The 22,826-nt window shown below is 47.1% G+C and overlaps 1 protein-coding gene across 5 annotated transcripts in view; it reads right to left on the minus strand.

The window, feature by feature from the left end:
- FOXN3 (forkhead box N3) overlaps nucleotides 1-22,826 on the minus strand; it is a 448,976-nt gene that overhangs the window by 373,648 nt on the left and 52,502 nt on the right. The window contains exon 1 of one of the 5 annotated variants that reach the window (XM_024997327.2): nucleotides 8,748-8,852. The exons of the other annotated variants lie outside the window; for them this stretch is intronic. The gene's annotated coding sequence lies outside the window, so the exon portion shown is untranslated. Of the gene's footprint in view, nucleotides 1-8,747; nucleotides 8,853-22,826 lie in introns of those variants that run through there. 5 annotated transcript variants of the gene reach the window in all.

Below are 22,826 nucleotides of genomic sequence, written 5' to 3' on the forward strand. Positions count from 1 at the left end.
AGTACAGAGAAAATATAGTGAATACACTTTTCTTTACCAAAGAGGTGCCGTTAACGTGTCCTTGGATTACAACTGCTTGTGTGTGAACTTACAGAATATTTTCCAAAACGTCTTTTCAACAAGCAGGGCTTGCTGAGTTTGCCAGAACTACTTCCTAAACTTTGTCTGTTCTGTTCTTTGGCAACTCTTTCCGACAAGCTACCCCATTCAAAGTCTTTCCTCTGCTCTAATCCATCTCATTACATCGTCTTCCATTTTGCTGTTACCTAGTCACAACACGGATCTTCAAAGGACTCCCCAAAAGGATGAAGTCAGAATCCCGATCGATCTTCCGTTAACACCGGAAGGAAGATTTATGTATATGCCCATAGAAACACACGTCCTTGGTAACTCCCAGTCAGTGCAGAAGAATTAAAGTCACAGATTCTACTCCACGAAAATTTGGTTCTGTCTAATGATAAAACACTACCTTCTTAAAGACAAAGATGAAACAGTTGCAAATAATGGCACATTTGTTTGGTGCTGATTTTGAGTCTTTCTAGGACATCAACACTCTACATTAAAAGGTCACCAGAGAGGAGATACAGCCACCAGTCAAAACGTTTCAGGCAAGAAATGAAGAGCAAGAAAGACTTGCCAGCAACACGCGGTTGGCTAAGGGCAAAGGGGCTCCAGAGTCCGGCAGACCTAGGTTCAAATCCTGGCTGTGTCTCCCTGGGTCAGACGGTCAGCCTATGACCATTCCCATCTCTAAAATGCAAACAATGGGAATTCCCTGGTGGTCCAGTGGTTAGGCCTCCACACTTTCACTGCCAAGGGTGTGGGGTGGGTTCAATCCCTGGTCAGGGAACTAAGATTTCCATAAGCCGCACTGCTCTGCCAGTGAATAAATAAAGTATAATGCAAATAATGGCAATAATGACCTTCCCAGGGTTGCTGTGAGGATTCAAAGGTTTAGAAAGAAGTGGGTGCAGGCCAGCTATTCCTGCTGCATTCTAAAGAAATGCAACCCAAAATAAACCCATGAGACAAAAGAAGTGGGTGTTACCTGTGTGCACCTTACAGACGAGAAAAGGGAGGGTCCCAGAGATTGTGAACTCATCCTTTCTAAAACACAAATCTTTCTAAAACACAAAAATGACTGTACCGTTCTCATTTAGACCTCTTCAGTGACTCTCACGACCCAGAAATGAGAGAGACACATAAAGTCCCAATTCCTTCTCTTGGCATAATCCCTGGATGAGATTTATTTTCCCCAAAAAACTCAACCCCAAATCACATTTGTTTGTTTTTTCTTAAGATGCTTTTTTTTTTTTTTTTTAGTCTTTATTGAATTTGTTACAATATTGCTTCTGTGTTATGTTTTGGGTTTTCGACCACAAGGCATGTGGGATCTTAACTCCTCGACCAGGGATCGAACCCACGCCCCCTGCACTGGGAGACGACGTCTTAACCGCTGGACGCCAGGGCAGTCCCCCAAATCACCTCTGCCACGAAATCTTTCTGCAGCAGCACAGACAGCGCTGTGCCTCCTTCTTTGGGGCTCCCACCCTACATGGACACACTTTTAGCAAAGTGCCCACAGATTTTTCTGAGCTCGTTGGTTCATGCATCTGAATCTATGCACTAAGCAGGAAGTTCCCTAAGAACAAGGACACTGGCGTATTCATCTCTGTAGCCCAAGCAGCTAGCCTAGCACGGAACACCTGGTAGATACTCCACAGAACGCTGAAGAATGAGGGAATGAGTGAGTGGTCCAAAGCCATCCAACAAGTAAACGGCAGAGCCGAGCGGACCCCACGCCTTCCAAACTCCTGTTGGGTCAGCGTCCCCAGAACCACACTGCCTTTGTCAGCGAGTGGGCGACATTGCAGCGAAGACCCGAGGCTCGACCTCCCTATTCAGGATGGACTTGCATGTAACCTTAGGGCGTTTGTTTAAAAACAAACAAAAAAATAACCACAAATCTGCCTGCATCGATTTTCACATGTGTGAAAGAGGGCTCATACTTAATATTGGACTTTACACAGGAGCTGGGACAGAAGAGAAAAAGCAATCAGATAACACAGACATGTCCCTCCTTGAAAAGTGCCTCCGTCTAAAACCGTCACAATAGTGAACACAATTAGATAACAATAATAATACCAAATACCACAGTTTATTGCCATCCTTTCTTCTGAGGCTTTCAATTGGAACTGAAAACACAATTACTAATTAAATTAGACAACAGGAGGCATCCGTGTCCAAACAGGGCCCTCCTGATACAAATGAGTTACTGCAGCTACTCCAGTGTCTCCCTGCCACTCAAAGAGGGGGTTCTTTCCTGGGCGGGAGTCAACTCGGAAAACTAGACCCCTATCCTGCATTTGTTCCTGGACTGGAAATGCCGTTCATTTCCCTATTTCCCACATGGTTACTGAGCCACTGTGAGGCCACAAAGACGCTACAGCCCAGTTCCTCCCCTCAAGGAGCTTAACGGACGCTGGAGACGGACGAGCACAGATGTGAAAAGCCCAGCAGAGACTTAGGCAAAAAAATAAGTCTTGGGACTTCCCCAGTGTCCGTGGCTAAGGCTCCATGCTCCCGGTGCAGGCGGGAGGGGGCGACGGCAGTCTCTGGTCAGGGGTTAATTATTTATTTTTTAAATTTATTATTTTTTAAATTAATTAAAGTCTCAAGTCAGGAGAAAAAGAGCAGGGGACTCATATTTCTCACCCTGGAGGTATCTGGGTGAAAAATAGAAGCAGCTTTAAAGTAGAACAGGGAGAAACAGGAGGCCACGATCTTCGGGGAGGCTGAGAGCATTCTGTTTTCTCCTCTTCTTTTTTTAAAATTCAATTCTATAGTGGAAAGCACCAAGTCCCTTCCTTCCCTTTTACTTGAAGACTTCTCTAAATTGTGCTTTTGAAGGCATTAGGAGAAAAAAAAAAAAAGGTTTTGTAGTCCAAGGGAAAATTGGGGAAATTAAATTTTAAATTTTAGAATAAAAATATTTTCTTACTAAAGGATGGCTCAGACATTTTTAATATGAAAAAGTGAGTTCAGAATCATCTAGAAGCGGATTTACTGTACAGTTCTGACCAAACTCAGCTAATGCTGTTTTCTGCTTTCTAGAAACATCTTGCCGGCTAGCGTTCTGGAAGAAGACGTGACAAATACATCACCTCCTTTTCTTGTAATTTTCTGGACAGGCTCATTTTTGTCATAGGTTAAAAGGAAAACATGAGTGGCCATGATGGACACGTACAGAGGGCGTCATAGGCAGCCCTCCCGCAGTAGAGGGGCTTTACGGTCACGTGAAGTCCAGCTTCTGGCCCAGCTCGCCACTTACGAGGTGACCTTGGCTTAAGCATGGCTCACACGTTCCTGGCCTCAGTCTGCACACGAGTCAAATGGGAATAATGCCGTTACCTACCCCCAACGCTGAGCAGGAATATTGATAGAATCAAGTTCTCCAGCGAGTGCTCAGCAAAGAGCAAGCTTTCAATGTTCAGAAACCGCCGTGCGAGACACCCCAGGGTGACAGGGAGGCCCGTTAGGGTCAGTCCGCTGTAGCCGTGTCTTCTCAGGCTAAAATGAAGATCCTCTCAACTTGAATGCAAGTGAAAGACGTCAGCCGCCTTGCAAGAGAACAAGAAAGACACCAAAATCGCAGAGAAGTCTGAAGGAAACTCCGCTCCCAGCCACACTTGCAAGGAAATGAAGTTAGCATGAAATCACGAAAAAAGCGCCCTCAGCACCGCTTCACTTTTCTCCGACATCTGATACCCAGACATCACAGAGTATCGGGAGAACAAAGAAAACGCACGAGCAGCAAGAAAGCCGCTTTTAGCCATTTGCTCACTCGGAGCCTTGGAGTCGAGCTGGCAGCATGGCAGAGGAAGGAAAGACAAGATCCACTGCGGTAAATGGACACCAGATTTTCAGGACCCAGGATATTTCTAAGGAAATATACAGAGATAGTGGCAGAGCCAGCAACAAATGACCGTGTGATTCACGGAAAGACTGAGACTTTGAAACAGATGCTCCACTTGGCCAAGTCAATTCACTGCCCTCTAACAGACCTGCTGGATACAGGCCTACAGCAAAAGCAAATCCTCACCCTAGGTTTCACAGCGCACATTAAAAAAAAGTCTTGTATGCCGGAGCACTAAAGCAACTAGTCAGAAAGAAGAAAGCAAGCGACGCGACTTAATCCAATTCTCTAGAATAAAATGTCCCCAGATTGCTGATAACAGGAGCTTGTATGGAATACTCCTTGATATAAGTGTGTCAGATTTGGTCTTCAAAAGATCTGTTTTGTACAGAGACTTTCAATAGTAAGTGGAGGACTGAAGTACACACACTACTGATATGTGTATAAAATAGGTGACTAATTAGAACCTGGGCTTCCAGTGGTGCTGGTGGTAGAGAATCAGACTGCCGGTGCAGGAGATACAAGAAGCTGGGGTTCGATCCCTGGGTCAGGAAGATCCCCTGGAGAAGGCAATGGCACCCCACTCCAGGACTCTTGCCTAGAAAATCCCAAGGGCAGAGCGGACTGGCAGGCTCCAGTCCATGGCGCTGCAGAGTCAGACACGACTGAGCGCACACACACGAGAGATCCTGCGAGACAGCACAGGGACCTCTCCTCAGGGCTCTCTGGTGACCTCATTGGAGAGGAGATCCAGAAAACGAGGGGACATGTGTACACGGAGAGCTGATTCCCTCTGCTGTACAGTAGAAACTGACAACATTGCAAAGCAACTCCACTCCAATCAAAGGAGGAAGGAAAGAAAGCACCACTGCTCAGTCGTGTCCGACTCTGCAACCCCGTGGTCTGCAGCCCACCAGGCTCCTCTGTCCACGGGATTTTCCAGGCAAGAGTACTGGAGTGGGGTGCCATTGCCTTCTCCAGGAGATCTTCCCAACCCAGAGACTGAAACCGGGTCTCCTGCATTGTAGGCCAACGCTACACCATCTGAGCCACCAGGGAAGTCGACCCACTCCGATCAAAAATTAATTACTAAAAAAACAGTAAGTGGGAAATGCAACATGAAGAAACTGAACTAACAGGTGAAGAAATCAAAGAGCAAAGTGCCTGAATTCCGGCCTCTGAGAGTTGGAAGAGTCCTGTGGTCCCCCTAGCATCAGTCTGGGGTTGGACACTGTCCTAGGAAGTCCACAATCCCACAGGCAGATCTTCTAATTCAAACAACATAATGGGTGACCATGAACCCTCCCAAAGGCTTCCATTTCCTCAACATATTTTTCCCAACATACTTTCTGTTAGTGGTAATAACACAGGTGTTCCCAAAGAGTGAAGTCCCTTAGCAGATAATACTTTTGTTATCTAACTGTCACCAACATTCCTGTGTTCCCCTTATATCTTATTTAAGGACTTATCACAACCTGTAATTTTCTTATCGTTCCGCTGCTGACTGTGGGGATCACCCACTTCTGAATGTAATTTCCTGAAGGTAAAGTGCCTCCCCTTGTTCCAGCATGTGGCCCACTACCTACCTGCACACAGCAGAAGGCGTGCCTTAAATACTTGTTGGATACATAGATGGAATCTGCACTGTGCAAGTAGGAGCTTTGCCCTTCTCATTTCATTTCAAACATATCATTTGGGTGTCATTAAAATTCTGTCCTTAAATTCAACGGACTGGGGGACTTCCCCGGTGGCCTAGGGGTTAAGGCACAGAGCTTCCAAAGCTGGGGCTGCAGGTTCGATCCCTGGTCAGGTAACTGAGATTCCACCTTGCACAGCCGCCAGGAAAAGAAAAATTTTCACGGAGACAGTCAAAGAGCTGAGTAATGAAAACTATAAGACATTAAGGAAAGAGATGGAAGACAACACAAATAAATGTTAAAATGATCTTTGCTCATGAATTATAATAAGTAATATATTAAAAAAAAAAAGTCAACCGACTCAGATCTTGGTACCTGCTCTGCCACTCCCAACACAGCTATGTATCCTTGAGCAGACTTTTCCACCTCTCTGATTTCCTCTCTAGGGTGCCTGAACTACTCTCTTAAAGGTTCCTCACATCAGTAGCATTCTAAGATTATTTTGGAAAATAGAACCCCAAAGACCTGAGCTATGATAATGAATAAAGTTTACAATGATCAGAACAAATAACCAAATGCATTTAGAGACTGTTTTATTGAGTTAGTCACGGTCGTCTCGAGTTAGCTCATTTGGCTGCCGAGTCACACACGGTATGTTCCTTTCTGCATCTGGCCCTTGGAAAGGGTAAAACGGAAGAGGAGGCTAATGTCCACTTCCTAAAATAAGAGCAACCCCCCGCTCTCCTGTGCAGGGCATCTCTGCAGCCTCTGTGCCAGACTGCTAATGTGAGAAGCCACTGGCATTTAACTAAGTGGTTCTTAGAGATTTTGATTTTTCCAGCCACCAACGGGTTAACGCGCTGAGATCGTCCTTTGTTTTACAAAGGGGCAGGAAAACACGGGGAGCTGATCCAGTCCATTACTAAAATTGCGTTTCAGCAGAGGCAGACACTCCGGCCACCTGACACTGGGCTTGGCCATCCTCTCCTGCTACCAACCCAAAGCTATTCCACTAAAAAGCATAAGCAAAACAATAGGGCTGACAGCCCCACCAGCTCCCCGCAGACAGAAACCACCAGTCCTGCTGGTGAAGCATTGAGCTACAGACGGAGAACAGACATTTCTCTGACTGAAGGATAAGAGAAAGGAATACAGAGCCACTCTGCAATCAGAGCGAGATCGTACATACTTGAAGAAATAACAGCTTCGACAGAGGATAAGTTTGCTACTGGAAAGTAGAAGAAAGTACCCCGAGTGGGGACCTGGAGAAGTCTGAGGGGGAATGAGGTCGTTCTTACCTGCTCCACCTGCAACTTGGATGATCACGGTTCCCACCCATGCCCCGCGGGATCATTTCTACAGAAACTAAACAATGACCTTCTTCAGGGGCCAGGCAGGCACAACACTAACCTCTTTAGCCTGGCCAGTGTTGAGTAATATTAATAAGCTCTAAATCTTTACTTGGAAGTCAATGAAATTAGCAGTAGAGTTTGGAAGTCAGAAACACGGTGCTGGGTTATTTAAAACAAAAAAACAAAACCCTCCGACCATTCTTTGCAGCTAAACTCCAGCTCCGGTTCTCCAGGCTAGAAGAGTAGTGTTAATAGATTCTGCCTCGACTAAAAAGGGAGCCAGTGGCAGAAAATCTATTCCTCCGGCGAGGTTGCCGGGCAACGAGCAAGCTTTTGGCATGTGGCTGATGTCTCCAGGCAGCCCGGACTACACAAAGTAAGCTCTTCCATCACTTATAACTAACTTGATTTTGATGGATTAAAACCAAATCAAAACGTACTGTAACTCACTCGTTTCCAAATTCAGGAATCATGGACAGACAGAAAACATCCCAATAGTAAACGTTAAGACTAAGTGATCAGGAAAAGAAAAGCCCACTAAAGTTCATTCTGTTGGGTGATAAATCTCTTACACATCCTGGTATACACACAAGTTTGTTTTAAGATGAGAATATTCAAAAGCAATGGGGAAAAACAGCATTCAAGAATCTTTTGGTGTGGGGGATGAATGAAGCAGGTTGACGGCGATTAAGAGGAACAAACTTCCCGTTGCAAAATAAATGAGGCACAGAGGTGAGATGCGCAGCACGGGGAATACTGTGAATAACACTGCGATATCTCTGCATGGTGACAGGTGGCACCTAGGCATCACGGTGGTCATTCTGCGAAGCACAGAAACATGGAACCACGATGTTGCGAGACTGGAACTAAGACAGTGCTCTAGGTCAGTTATGCTTCAATTAAAATTGTATTTTAGAAAAATACTAATGTTACAAAGATGGAGCCGCAGTGCCACAAGGAGTTCTGGATTCAAATGCATCTTTGGGGGTGAAGGTGTTTGCACCTTTTTGCAAACACCTGAGCACATTAGTCACTAATCAGCAAGCCCTTGCTAAGGACTCTGAGCTCCCATCCCCATGCTGAGGGCATGATGGGGAAAACGTAGGACTTTAGGCCAGGCCTTGTTCAGAACAAATTTACTATTAGGACAGAACGTAAGATGGTTTTTCTCACCAACCAAGGTTCCTCCACAGAAGGTTAGTTTTGGTACTGATTGTGTTGGCTTATGCAAACCACCCCCAAGATATACTGGCCGAGCTGCCGAGACCTCCCAAGTGATCAGGCCCGAGTGCTGAAGGCTGGTCTGCCCTTCCCCAGAGTGCTGGTGTGACCCAGGCCTACCTGCCAGGGGTCGGAGTACCATAAAACACACTCACACTTGATCCCAAACTTTCCTCTTTTAGAAAAACATCCTTTACAACGTTCATAATGTTTCACCTCCTGCCGTAAACAAAACACAGCTCCTCTGGGGGCCTTCCCTGGCGGTCCAGTGGCTAAGAGCCGGCACTGCCACTGCAGGCTAGAGCCCTGGTCAGGGGACTAAGACCCCACATGGCATGCAGCACAAGCCCCCCGCCCCCCACCAAAAAAAAAAAGAAACTCCTCTCATTCAGAAAACTGCACACACAGAGACAGAGGGGTCCGCTTCTCGTGCAATCCTGAACCTGCTGAGGTCATCAGCAGCCACAGGCCCAGCACAGGGATGCTGAGGGCAGAGGCAACCAGATGCAGCGGCCCCGGAGTGGCGCACACACCCTCCGAGGAGCTGCGAGGGAAGCCAGCTGGCGCCCGCCGACTCCCTCTAACGTGGAGAACGCACACGGCTTCAGGTGGAGCACTCACGTTCCAGACGTGGCAAGTCCCATCTGCGGCCTCGTCAGCCCCTTGTCCATTTCGGGTCCATTACGCCTCCCGTCAACTTCCCGTGTTTCTTGCAGCACATTAAAAAATAAATAAATTTAAAAAAATAAATAAAATGCACTATGGGGCTAAAAGCAGCCTCCTCCGCAACCAGTATGATGATAAAACGCAGCGGAACGGACACTGATACATTATCATCACTCCCTATCAAGACAAATGCCCTCAGGAAACAAAGAGTTGTTAGTTTTAATATGAAAAGGGCTTGATGGGTCTTCCCATCAGCTTGTCCAGGTGGCTGCCACCTTCCACAAGCCTGATGCTCGCCTGCTCTTTCAGGTCAAGTCCAAACGCCACCCCAGAAAGCCTTTATGGAGCCCTCCACCCCCACCCTCAGCTCCGCCGCTCCCTGAAGCTCTGCTCCCGCACGGAACCTTTTCCACTTTATATTCATCCTGTGCCCACAAGCATTCTCTCTCCAACCAGGTGTGTGTTCCCCAAGGGCAAGCTCAGGGCCTGATTCAGAGCAGATGCTCAATGTCAGATGATTTTGTTTTTCATTGGAAGAAAACAAAATGGTGCGTAAATGTAACCCCGAAGAAAGTTTTTTTTTAGTTTGCAGGTCATCTGAGATGTCTGGTCAAACCATCCGTGCTGTGTCATGGAAAGATGAGTCTGTGGTCTGAGTGTTGCTGGCCAACCTGGCTCTGCCTTTCCAGTTGGAGTGCCCTGCACACCCTGTAAGGAAGCTGGTAAACTGCAGTGTTGCAGAGGAATTATTCAGTAAGTAGAGGCCATGAGAAAACTGAGTTGGTGAACTTGCTCCTAATGTCTTCCTTTCTTAAAACGATTTCCTATGTCATTAAAGCCTTACAAGCGCACTGTATAGCCTTTGTCTTTTTCATATACACACATGTACACACGAGCACACGTCAGTTGCCCATTGTTGACTGTTAAACTCTCTCTTTACCTGATGAGTTTGCAAGTTGGCTTCTTTCAAGCTTATAGATAATAGCACCCTGTTTGTTTCCTACTGTTTGTCATTAATTACTTGTTGCGGCCTCGTTGGTCTTCCCAATAGACTGTGAGCTCCCCAAGGGCACAAACTATTTTATCTTGAGTTCTCTTAGTAGCCCCGTGGCCCGACGCCAAGACTGACATGGATGAAGCACCTTCCCACTTACTGAATGATCACTACCCGAACTGATCAACTGGCTGGTAAAGTAGTACCTAACTGAAGTTCTAGCTGAGCCAAGCGTCTCTGAAATAAGACCACAATTGAGCAGTTAGGCTACTGGTCGTGCACTCGATTTTTTTGCTTCAGAGAAACTTAGAAACTAAATTAAAAAGTCAGCACCCTCCTTTAGGAAAGAGATCAAACCAGTCAATCCTAAAGGAAATCAACCCCGAATATTCATTGGAAGGACTGATGCTGAAGCTGAAGCTCCAATACTTTGGCCACCTGATGCAAAGAGCTGTCTCATTTGAAAAGACCCTGATGCTGGGAAAGATTGAGGGCAGGAGGAGAAGGGGACGACAGAGGATGAGATGGCTGGATGGCATCATCGACTTGATGGACGTGAGTCTGTGCAAGCTCTGGCCGATGGTGAAGGACAGGAAGCCTGGTGTGCTGCAGTCCATGGAGTCGCAGAGAATCTGACACGATTGAGCGACTGAACAACAACAAAGGCATCCCAAAATCCTAGAAGAATTAGTAGGAGCCGGAAGGAGAAGCTGGCAAAGGGAAAATATTCTGTAATCTTATTTGAAGAGAACATTCAAAATCAGAAGCACCTCTATTCAGATGTTCAAGACAGACACTTGTAGTCAAAATACATATTTATTTTAAATGCAAGTTTGGGGCTAGAAACACCCCTATTCACTTACAGGAAAAATTCACTCTCACTCTCTCCCCCTCTCCCCCCAGCCTGCTTCCCTGACACCCGTCACACACAGTCCTCTAACATTTCTCAGAATGTATTTCAGATGGTTTTATTTTTCCCCACGTGCACATTTACATTCATCAGAATATATATCCTGATATTTTTATTCAGAAACAAACATCATAAGTATTAGTACATGCCTGTGTGGGAGTGGGCGACACACAGGTTTCTAAAGATGTGTGCACGTTGGGGACTTCGCTGACAGTCCAGTGGTTAAGACTCTGCACTTCCGCTGCAGGAGACACGGGTTTCATCCCTGCTTAGGGAACTGAGATCCACATGCCTGGCGGTGCAGCCGGGAAAAAAAAAAATGTGTGCATATCATCACAGGATTATCTGTTTATTTACTCTCACTAATAAAGCAGAGTAGAGAAACATGGAAAAATCAAAGCAGTAGATAATTTTTTAAATTATTCATATTTGACTCTAGGCTCTAGGACACTAACAGTTTAAACACCAGACTTCCCTTCTATTCTTAATTCTATTTAGCTTAGGCTATTAAGACTAATTTATGTTTCAAAGGCATACACTAACTGATCACATGAGATAATATATGTAAAAGTACTCTGTAATTAAAATGTATTACTGCATAATAATGTAAATGTGTCATTACTATAATAATCATGCTTTTTTCTTTCAATTTGTATATACGTACACATGTATGTATATATATTATACATGTAGCCAACACAACTTTTCTAATAACCTGTTCACAGACCAATCCTGATCAGTGACAAAGTTTTCCCTGGCCAGAAGCAAAAGGAGAAAAATGATAACAATGTGTTAAGATTTTTTTTAATGTATATAATGCTAAATGTATTATATTTAAGAGATTGCTTTTATTCTGAAATTAAATTCTTACTGATTTTTTTTCCTAGTTTGTTCAAAGGTCCATTGTTTTATAGAATTATAGTACAGCTGTTGTTCAGTCACCAAGTCGTGACTGATTCTTCTCACTCCATGGACTGTAGCACACCAGGCTTCCCTGACCCTCACCACCTTCCAGACTTTGCCAAGTTCATGTCCATTGAGTCAGTGAAGCCATCTAGCCATCTCATCCTCTGTCGTCCCCTTCTCCTCTTGCCTGCAATCTTTCCCAGCATCAGGGTCTTTTCCAATGAGTCGGCTCTTTGCATCAGGTGGCCAAAGGACTGGAGCTTCAGTACTGATATTCAGGACTGATTTCCTTTAGGATGGACTGTTTGATCTCCTTGCAGTCCAAGGGACTCTCAAGAGTCTTCTCCGGAACCACAGTTGGAAAGCATCAATTTTTCGGCGCTCAGCCTTCTTTATGGTCCAACTCTCACATTCATACACGACTACTGGAAAAACCACAGGCTCGACGATATGGACCTTTGTCAGCAAAATGATATCTTTTCTTTATAGTACACTGTCTAGGTTAGTTATAGTGGTAGCAAGTGGCAATTTTTAAAGCTCTTATTTGCAAAAAAAAAGAAAAGAAAGAAAAGAACATTTTCTTCTGAAATTTATTAATCCACGGAAACTAAAAGTCTGAAAAAAACTGATTCAGGCAACAAAGCACCAACACGCCCGCTGTCTGTTCAAGGAAAGAGAGCGAGGGTCCTCTGTACCTGTAGCTTTAGTGCCTCTGAAAGTGAAAAGCTAAAGTGTTAGCCGCTCTGTCATGTCCAACTCTGCGACCCCATGGACTGCTGCCTACCAGGCTCCTCTGTCCATGGAATTCTCCAGGCAAAAATACTGGAGTGGGTTGCCATTCCCTTCTCCAGGGGATCTTCCCAACCCAGGGATCGAACCCAGGTCTCCTGCATTGCAGGCAAATTCTTTACCATCTGAGCCACCAGGGAAGCTCCAGTACCTTCACTTGTCCAATAACATCTGGAATATCCTGAAAGGCCCAGCCTCTGCACTGAGCCCTGCCTGGCTCTCAGCATCCCAGCACCTACTTGGCTTCTGGGTGATCACTTCATTTACCCCAAGAGCCCCAACAAGAAGCACCACTTCAGAAGAAAGGCCCAATCTTAAACTAGTCCAAGGTGGGGGCAGGCTAAGGGAGACACTGAATCCAACTTATTATAGGCAAAGAGACTTCAAAGTCTCCATCCCAAGGCTCAAACAGCCATAACCGAATTGGTATTTCTTCTCGAATTCAAGGCAGGGCCAAGTCACACTGACTCACTTCCAGGGTCCAGTTTTCATCTTGGAGGCTGCGGCCCCAGCAGGCTCACTGCCCTTTGATCTGGTTGGAACCGGAGTGTTACAAACACCCTTGTATTAAGCTATCTCCCGTCTGCCTGAGGGCATTGGTCTGTAATGCGAGAAGCGGAGTTCCAAATAGTGAGGGCCCAAGTCTTCATTTACGTTACATTTTTATCTGGTAGGCTGGCTAATGTGCCTTCTATGGAAGGCAGTGACGGGGTACCCTGTGGTGTGCAATAAGGCAGACTGGCATTGTAAGGCAGGACTAGAGGGTTCTGTCTCTACCTCCATCCTCTGGGCCAGGAATTCAGGGGAAGAACAAGAGAAACCACAAGCGAGCAGCAGAACTCTGAATTATACTTTTATTAACCACCCGCAGGCATCTGCGGAGTCCCGAGGAGCTCTGAGCTATAAAGACGCAAAGGAGGTGTCACCATCCCCAGCCATCAAAGCCTCCGTGTTCCACCAGCCCCCCCAGGGGCAATGAATCATTTCAAGAGCGCCTTCTCCTCCGTTCTGGGGGCCTTCTCCTCCTCGACTTGACACTGCAGGTCTCCATTTTCAAAATCAGAATGTACAAAAAGTCCCTTTAACTGGAAGCTATTCTGTGCGGAAGAACGTGCAGTCAACAGCAAACATCCCCAGCGGCACAGCCAGGATCTTCCTATCTCCTGGACAATTTACTAAAAACTCCCACCCCTGAGTTCGCAGGTTGAGGGCGTCTGCGGTGCCAAATTGCCTGCTGGTGACAGAGAGACTCCAGCACGTTCTACGTTGCTCAGGGAAAAACGGAAAAGTTCGAGAGACGTGTCCTTGACAAACGGAGGCTCCGAACATCACCTGTGCCGTCTGCACCGAGAGGCTTTAAATGCGGGATAATCAGAGATAGTGAGAAAGCAGCTCACATATCTTCCACCAGCCTATCCCACACCAGTCATAATTCCCCAAATTTCAAGAAGCCCCAAGTCCTGGGGCGACTGCTTCTCGCAAACACAGAAATCGTGCGGCAGAACCACTGTGACTTTGATTCCTCCATACAGAAAAGGTAGTGCTTTAATATCATGCTTACTGGACATCCATCATCCAAACACAATGCAACAATTGTCGGGCAGAGAGAGAATATATTCTGTGGGGTAGAAGCAAGCAAATGGAAAAAACACGAGCGTCTCCACACACTGAGGAAACGATTCTCGTTGGAATAATGGGACGTGCACAAGAATGTTTCTGGCTGGCCTTAAAAGAAAGAAACTCTTTCAGAGAGCAGCGACCTTAAACATCTTATCAGCCTTTGAAGTTATGCACAATGACATCCTTTGGTTCCTTGCCCGGGGCAGAGGTTTAAGCTCTAAGACTCCATTTACTTACCAAGAATTGTAGAAATATTTTCACTGCGGCAGGAGGCAAAAGAGGCAATTTTTTGCCTTTTTGGGATCGTGAGGTAGGGGAAAACATCCTTCATAGGGGGCACCTCATTGTGCTAAGGGGGTCAAGAGTTATAGATCTGACTTTCTGGGGTTAATCTCCTTTGTTCTTAGTCTTCTGAACCATTCGGATCAGTTTTGTGAAACTCACATCAAAGCCACAGAAGCAGAGTAGGTTCTGATGCTGCCACCCTCCTTCTAACCCATTTCTGGTCCAACCTGCCCTACCAATACCAGCCCTCCTTACTGACATCGCCACATCTCTGCAACCCATCTCCGCCACCGCCCTTCAAACAAAAGGGCCCCTCCAGCTTCCCCCATGGACAGAGGAGTCTGGCAGGCTATAGTCCATGGGGTCGCAAAGGGTTGGACACGACTGAAGTGACCTAGTGCGCGGCACGCACGCACGGTGGGTCCCTCGGTCTGGCCGACCACTCCGTCTCCGCACAGCGTGTGCGCAGCTGGCACAGTGCTGAGGGTGTCACGAGTACTCAGTGGCAGTAGTCGTAGTGTTAGCTGCTCAGTCGTGCCCAACTCTGCAACCCCATGGACTGTAGCCCTCTAGGCTCCTCTGTCCATGGAATTCTCCAGGAAAGAATACTGCAGTGGGTTGCCGTTCCCTTCTCCAGAGGATCTTCCCAACCCAGGGATCGAACCCGGGTCTCCTGCATTGCAGGCGGATTCTCTACCGTCTGAGCTACAGGGAAGCCCTACTCAAGACACGCGCATAGAATAAAGGCCCGGTGACTCCCACTCCAACATTTTCTTTTTCCTTTCTGCCAGATAGCTGCTGCCTTGGGGTACACTCCGTGTGTAGGGCCTTGCCCATGACTCAGTCTTGGACATCAGAATCTTCTCTTGCCAAAGCTATCTGGTTCCTCTGCTTTTGTTTTAATCTCATGCCATGGCAAAAGTTCTTTTGCAAAGACTCCAAAAAGCTGGAAATCCACAGAGACTGGGAACCTTGTAATAATAGTCACCTACGGAAAGGTAACAATGTCTACACATTTTCATGACTTTCTAAGCTACGTAAAACTAATTACTGAACTGGAGCCAACCACTTGAAGGAAAACAGAAGGAAATCTGTGGCCTCGAGATTTATCTTTCTTCTTCAAAGAACTCAGAGCTGCTTCCATAGTACATGATGTTAGGATAGGCCTTGGGCCAATCATTGTAAAGAGCATCTGAAAAACCACTCTGAATTGTGTGCTCCGTTGTTTTGTAAAGGATATAACTATTTGTTTGCTTAAGTGAGGCTATAAGGATTGCTGGAAAGGCCTGTGAAAATATTAGCCGAACCCGAGTCCCTACCAGCACGCAGAGGCGTGCAGTTCACACATGTGGCACCACATCAAGCTCCCTCTGACTTAAAGGCACGAATAGTGCATAGACGAGGCGAACCCGCTCCAACAGGCAGGCGGCTTTAGTTCACAGTGGAAATGTAAACGCGACCCCTAGTTGAAGATAGCCTTTAACTCCAACATACACAATAAAACAAGCTCTTCACTGGGGCCTGAAGGGCATCGTCACGTGGGCTGTGCTGATTTCTCCTCGTTGAAGGCGACGGGAGGTCAACGCGAAGGGGCTCTTTCGAACACCCCCTTTGGCAAGGGCTCATGGAGGGTTTCCTCACTTGAAAACCTTCAAGAGACCCCACCTGGTCCAGAGGGCTCCGTCCGGCCTTCACAGCAATGAAGACACAGAGCTCCCCATAATCACACAACGGGGACAATTTGATAAAGAAGAGCTCTGCAAAGCAGTGGTTGTGGGTTAATCAAGTTAAAAGACAAGCCCAATTAAGGACCCTTTCCTTAAATAATATGTAAAAATAAAGAAAGCAGAACACAGGAGGTATAATCCCCAAATACACAACTTGCAATTTCTAATAAAGCAGAAACGCAGAACGTCTCCTAACAAGATGTTCAATACCCAATTAGGATCCGCAGCCCCTGAACAGCTATTTAATTACCCTGGAGATGAATCCCCTGGGTGGCAGGCCCCAAGGGTCCTTTCTAGCCAATGCCATTGCTCATTGGGAAGTCAGGGAAAATGAATATCTAGGTTAGGTTTGATGCTCACAACTTTTCAAGGGTTACTCAGATCTTAGAAATAAAGATTGGCAGATCAAGGGGAGAGCACAGACACGACCGTTTGGTTCATTAGAATCATGAAATAAAGTCTCTTTTTGCAGTTGTAAGGAGCCAGCTCAAGTTAGCTTCCCAAAGAGTGGAAAGAAAATACTCTCAGAGAGGCATATGAAAGTCAAGCATGGAAAAGGGCAGGAGAAAGCAAAACAAAAAAACCTGAGCGATTGCTCTTCGGTGACTTTCTTCCTTTCGTTTTTTGTTGCTTTGTTTTAGCAAGAAGGAAACAGAGTCGGGGTTCCACCTAGAATGCTTGTTGTTCACTCCTTTTCTTTACTTCCGTTCTGTTTCAATTAAAAAAAAATTGGTAATGGCTGCATACGGACAAAATTCAAAAGGTTAGAAAGGATATGCAGTGAGTGAGAAGTAAGTAATCTTATCACCCCTGTCGCCAGCCACCCAATTCTACTCCTGCGCAGTAAACAAACAGAAAACAGCAATGACTACCAGAGTTGGAGGTGAGGGAGGCAAAGAAAAGAAAGAAAAAAACCCTAAAACAATGATCTAAATCTGGTGTATCCTTTCAGACATAATCTATGCAAATATCAGCAGTTCTTTTCTTTGTTAAAAGACGAGAAAAAAACAAAAACTGTTTTTTGTAAACTGTACTTGGCATTTTTCACTTAAAATATCTTCAAAGTCATTCCCAATCAGTAAATACAGAGATGCCTTATTTTGCACAAGGGCAAGCTCATTTGTCAGATAAATTGCAAGAAATGAACTGCTTGCCCCAAATTACGCATCTTCATTTCAGCTAACGTTACCAGCGGGTCTTTCTCTAGCAACTGTATCAATTCTTACACCACCCCCGCCCCCAGCAATGTGAGTCTGTTCCTCACCTTGGCTAACACACAGCACTACTAGCTGTTTTGAACTTCACCAACCTGACAAGTGGGGCTTCCCTCATAGCTCAGTTGGTAAAGAATCTGCCTGCAATGCAGGAGAGCCGGGTTTGATTCCTGGGTGGAGAAGATTCCCTGGAGAAGGAAGTGGCTACCCGCTCCAGTATTCTTGCCTGGAGAATCCCATGGACAGAGGAGCTTGGCAGGCTACAGTCAATGGTGTCGCAAGAGTCAGACAGGACTGAGAAACTAAAGGGAGAGAGACCCTGACAAGTAAACATGATCTCCTAAAGTTTTAGTTTCTATTTCTCTTATCAGCAGGGAGGGTGAGGATCTTTTCATATCTTTAGATCAGTCGCTCAGTTGTGTCCGACTCTTTGTGACCCCATGAATCGCAGCACGCCAGGCCTCCCTGTCCATCACCAACTCCCGGAGTTCACCTAAACTCACGTCCATCGAGTCAGTGATGCCATCCAGCCATCTCATCCTCTGTCGTCCCCTTCTCCTCCAGCCCCCAATCCCTCCCAGCATCAGAGTCTTTTCCAATGAGTCAACTCTTCGCATGAGGTGGCCAAAGGACTGGAGTTTCAGCTTTAGCATCATTCCTTCCAAAGCAATCCCAGGGCTGATCTCCTTCAGAATGGACTGGTTGGATCTCCTTGCAGTCCAAGGGACTCTCAAGAGTCTTCTCCAACACCAGAGTTCAAAAGCATCAATTCATATCTTTAAGACCCATTTATTTTCTTCCTTGTCAACTGCATGTTCATATCTTAAGAGAATTTGTCACTTTTTTTTTTCATCAAAGGCAGCCTCTCTAGCAGATAATATCCACACTGGTCTTTTGTACAGTTCTTTGTAGCTCTTTAAGCCCATTCGTATATTGTCTAATTTTATAACTGCCCATCAACAGAGGAATGCATAAAGAAGATACGGTACCTATATACAAGGGAATATTACTCAGCCATAAAAAAGAACAAAATAATGCCATTTGCAGCAACATGGATGCACGCAGAGATTATCATACTAAGTGAAGACAGTCAGACAGAGACAGACAAATGTCCTATGATATTGTTTATATGTGGAATCTAAAAAAAAAAAAAAGCGGGTATAAATGAACTTATCTCAAAAACAGAAAGAGAATTACATATGTAGATTACATACTCATGGCTATCGGGATAAGGGGAGGGGATAAACTGGGAGATTGGGATTGACGTCTACATAGTACTACATAAAAACTAGAGAACTGTTAAGAACCTCTGTCTAGCACAGGGAGCTCTACTCAACGCTCTGCAGTGACCTACGTGGGACACGAATCTGACTCATTTTGCTGCACACCTAAGACTATTAACAACACAGCACCGTAAACCAACTACACAGCAATACAGTTTTTAAAAAAACACTAAAAAATAATTGCAATAAGCTGGTAAGGAGGCATAAAGATGTTACTCCCATTTTATAGGCAGGGAAGCCAAGGTTTTGATTGTCTGAAGGTCTGACCAAAGAGCTCACCGGAGGTTTACAGCCAAGACTAGAATTTGTGTAGCTTACCTTTCAGTCGAACGATTTGTGCGTGCATTCCTGTGGGTGTTAACTACACTAAGATGCCTTTTAGATTGCAGAAAGGATGAAAAAAGAAAATAAGTCTCTTTTTTCCTACTGATAACTTTGCATTTTCTATGTACCTGGCCAGTTTTCGTTGTACAGCAACAGGAGAAACTAAAACTGTACTTGTTCTCATTCTGTCGTTCAGCCAAAAGCCGAGACAAGCACTGACTCTTGCACTTCAGCCTGTTATCAGCACCCTGGAAGGGCTGAGTACCAGGTGGAGGAGAGACAGAGGAGGACTGATGCACCCTCCCCCAAAGAGGGGGACCCAGAGAGGACCTCCCATGTTGAATGTTCAGGGGGCAGAATCAGGACACAAACTCCTATAGCCCTCTGAGGGCAGAGGAGGAGAAGGTCACGAGTCACAGGGGCTGGTCAATCTGGTGCTATTGACAAGGAATGCTTCTGGGTTCAACCCGGAATACTGATTGCCAAGTATCCTCTAGCCTCTCCTTGGGCAGCTGGTCTCTGGTCTACCAGAAAGGGGCTCAGGGGTAGAAGATAACCAGCTAATTTGGGGAAAGAGACAGGAAGGACCTAAAAGCTGGAAAACCTTCTTCTGCCCTGTCTTGCAGGGCTGGGGGGTGGGCAGTTGGGCAGGGGAATCCAGAGCTGTTAGCGATGGGGACAAAAGCAGAAAGAGGAAAAACACAATCAGAGCTGCCTCTGAGGGCCTGGTGGCTGCCACCGGACCCTGAGGGGCAGGAAAGGGCTCGGTGGGCCCTGCGGAGGTTCAGGCTGGGCTGGGGCAGGCGGGGAGCGTGGCGGGCAGGCACTCTTGCACCACACAGGGCTTCCATCCGAAACTCTCGAGATTGTCACCCAAGGTCTCAACCGTCTGCAAGGCCAGTGGCCAGAACATATGATGAGTGGCGTTTCACAAATCTGAGCTGATGCCTTCAGTGAAAGGCGTCCATTTCATCCTCTAATTCAGTTACGGAGACCCACTCCAGTCTTCTGGCCTGGAGAATCCAGGGACAGAGGAGCCCGGCCAGGCCACAGTCCATGGGGTCGCAGAGAGTCAGACACAACGGAGCAGCTAACACTTCAGCTCATCTATTCCCTTCAAAGGCAGCCCTTTCCACAGAACTCTCCCCCTAATTTCCACTCTTAGTAAAAGGTTAGTATTCACCCTTTGGAAAAATTCTGGGAGACCAAGCAAGTCCGGATTATGCAGAAATGCCCTGGCGCATGCTGGAGCCCCGGGCCCACACATGAGGAGGAGGCTGAGAGGTGCAGTCTGCTGAACACCTGAAAGGTGGGCCATTCTCAGAGAGGCGAAACCACTTTGAGGGGCGCCACCCCTGGCTTCAGCCAGCAGGACCTGAGAGCTACCCGTGTTCCGCCCTCCAGCCCGACTACGCCTGGCTGGCCGGTTACAGCAGGCCTCCCAGCAGGTCTGCAGCATTAGAGCCACCCACTGGGGCGGGGCCGGTGCTGAAGGCAGAGATTCCACTGCACGGAGGAGGTGCTTAACATCACGCAACAGGTGAGCTCATATTATGCAGAAGTTAGGTACTAAAGCCAAAACGCAAGGCAAAAACAGCAAGTACAGACATGTCAACCACAAACTGGCACTTGCCGAGAGTATCTGCCAGCGAGTGAATAACAATAAGGGCATTCTTCATCCATCTCTGCAGGCTGAACCCTGAGCTGCTGCAGCTGCCTACCTTCAACACCCCCTGAGGGGTGCTCAGGTGGACGGTGAGGCACTCTGTGCTCCAGGGAAACTGGTGGAGCAGGTCTTCAGACAGTTAAGGTATTTCCAGGAACTGATTTCATGATCCTAGTCCTTGCATCTCCTCATATCTAAAGAACCACTAAATCCCTACCCGGTGATGTCAGCTCCTCGTGACCGGCAGAAAACCTTTTGTAAAATGAGTCCTCGATTGCACTGAACTCCCCTTCACCTACATCCTATATCTTGACCTTCCCCCCTGCCGCTATGGAGCTCTCCCAGAGCATCTGAGGGGCTGCCTCCCAGGCTGCAGTCCTCATTTTGCCCCAAATAAAACTTAACCTGCAACTCTCAGTGTGTGTGTCTTTTCAGTCAACAGACAAAATTATTTTAAAATTTAAAAATTAAGATGGAGGAACGTTAAAGATGTGAAATAGGAGGGAAGGCGTTCCCTCCTATTGGACTTCCCTGGTGGCGCAGACGGTAAAGAATCTGCCTGCAAAGCAGGAGACCGGATTCAATCCCTGGGTCTGGAAGAGCCCCTGGAGAAGGGAATTGGCAACCCACTCCGGTATTTTTGCCTAGAAAATTCCATGGACAGAGGAGCCTGGTGGGCTACAGTTCATGGGTTGCGAAGAGTCAGACTCGACTGAGAGACTTTCACTGTCAGGAGGGAAGGGGACAGGGCACCACCTTTAAAGGAATCACATACTCCTGCACGCGTGCTCAGTCCCCTCAGTCGAGTCCGTCTCTTTGCGACCCCCTGGACTGTAGTCCGCCCGGCTCCTCTGTCCATGGGATTCTCCAGGCAAGGATACTGGAGTGGGTTGCCATTTCCTCCTCCAGGGGATCTTCCCAACCCAAGGATCGAACCAGGGTCTCCTGCACTGCAGGTGGATTCTTTACTAACTGAGCCATCATGGAAGCTTTGACAGCCCTGTGTACGTGACGAAACTGGCTAGAGCCTACTGGGTCCACGATGGCAGAGGATGCGACTTCTAGGGCACCTTGAGTCCTTGAGTCCCACCTGATGCATTAGCATCTAAACGACGCAGCCACCAGCACCATGACGGTTCTGAGGCCGACCGTAAGGGGCCAAGGTGTAGGTGGCAGCCCAGTTTCCTGGAGACCTTCCCCCTAAAAGTTGGACTAATAATCCCACTCCTTAGCCTATGAAATTATCCAGCCCGTCAAAACTAAGCACACTGTATATCGAGGCCTCTCGCCTTCTGATAGACCACGCTCTGTCCATCTCAGCATGTTCATCCCAAAGCTCTTCTCGCCTTTTGAGACCGACTGTATCTGTCTCTGGAAGATGGACCTCTCTAAATAAACCACCTTCTTACTGAACACTTTGTCTCTCACGGAATTCTTCCTGCAGTGAGACACAAAGAACCTGAGCTTCACTAAGAGCTGAGACCAGGTGTGTGGTCTCGATTAATGGGCAGTGGGTTCAGGTCTCAAGCCTGGGTTCTGGCCGGGCTGTGCAGTTTCAGATGTAAAAATTCACCACGTGTCGTGACTGATGGGACAAGAAGGACAGACTTGCTCATCCTTCTACAGACATCGTTCTCTCTCTGTCTACCTTGGCCAGGAACATACGGCTAAAACCTGCATGAATTATCTCCACGTGTACAAAGCACAGAGGGCAGAGAACAAGTGAGTTAGTGCAGGGAAGAGGCAGTGGGAAGAAAGAAAATAAGCTGAGTGAGCCAGGAGCTCAAAGCTGAGGGGCAGGGTGGGTGGAGGTGAGCAGAGCCCCTCTATTGGGCTGATCCCGGGGGGAGGGTCTAGACAGGGCCAGGCAAGCCGGAAGGCTCAGGCTCAGAGACAGGGGTGTGCCCAGGTTAGGGAACCGATAAAGACAGCCAGCTTGGGCTTCGCAGGTGGCACTCGTGAGAAAAAACCCGCCTGCCAGTACAGGAGACATAAGAGACGCGAGTTCGATCCCTGGGTGGGGAAGATCCCCTGGAGGAGGGCATGGCAACCCACTGCAGTGTTCTTGCCTGGAGAATCCCACAGACAGAGGAGCCTGGCGGGCTGCGGTCAGTGGGCTCGAGAAGAGTGAGAGACGACTGAGTGACAGCCAAGGATACAACACACAAGAGAACCAAGACTCAAGGCCGTGGCTGCACAAGGTGACGGGGCTCTGCAAGGACGTCCTTCACTCCGCACAGGCGACATTTCCGTCTGAGGATCCGGGCACGCCCGTCCCTCGGGGGAGGCGAACATCAGGGCGAGGGGCGAAGCCGG

This window comes from Bos taurus, chromosome 10 (assembly GCF_002263795.3).
Source record: "Bos taurus isolate L1 Dominette 01449 registration number 42190680 breed Hereford chromosome 10, ARS-UCD2.0, whole genome shotgun sequence".
NCBI classification, from domain to species: Eukaryota; Metazoa; Chordata; class Mammalia; order Artiodactyla; family Bovidae; genus Bos; species Bos taurus.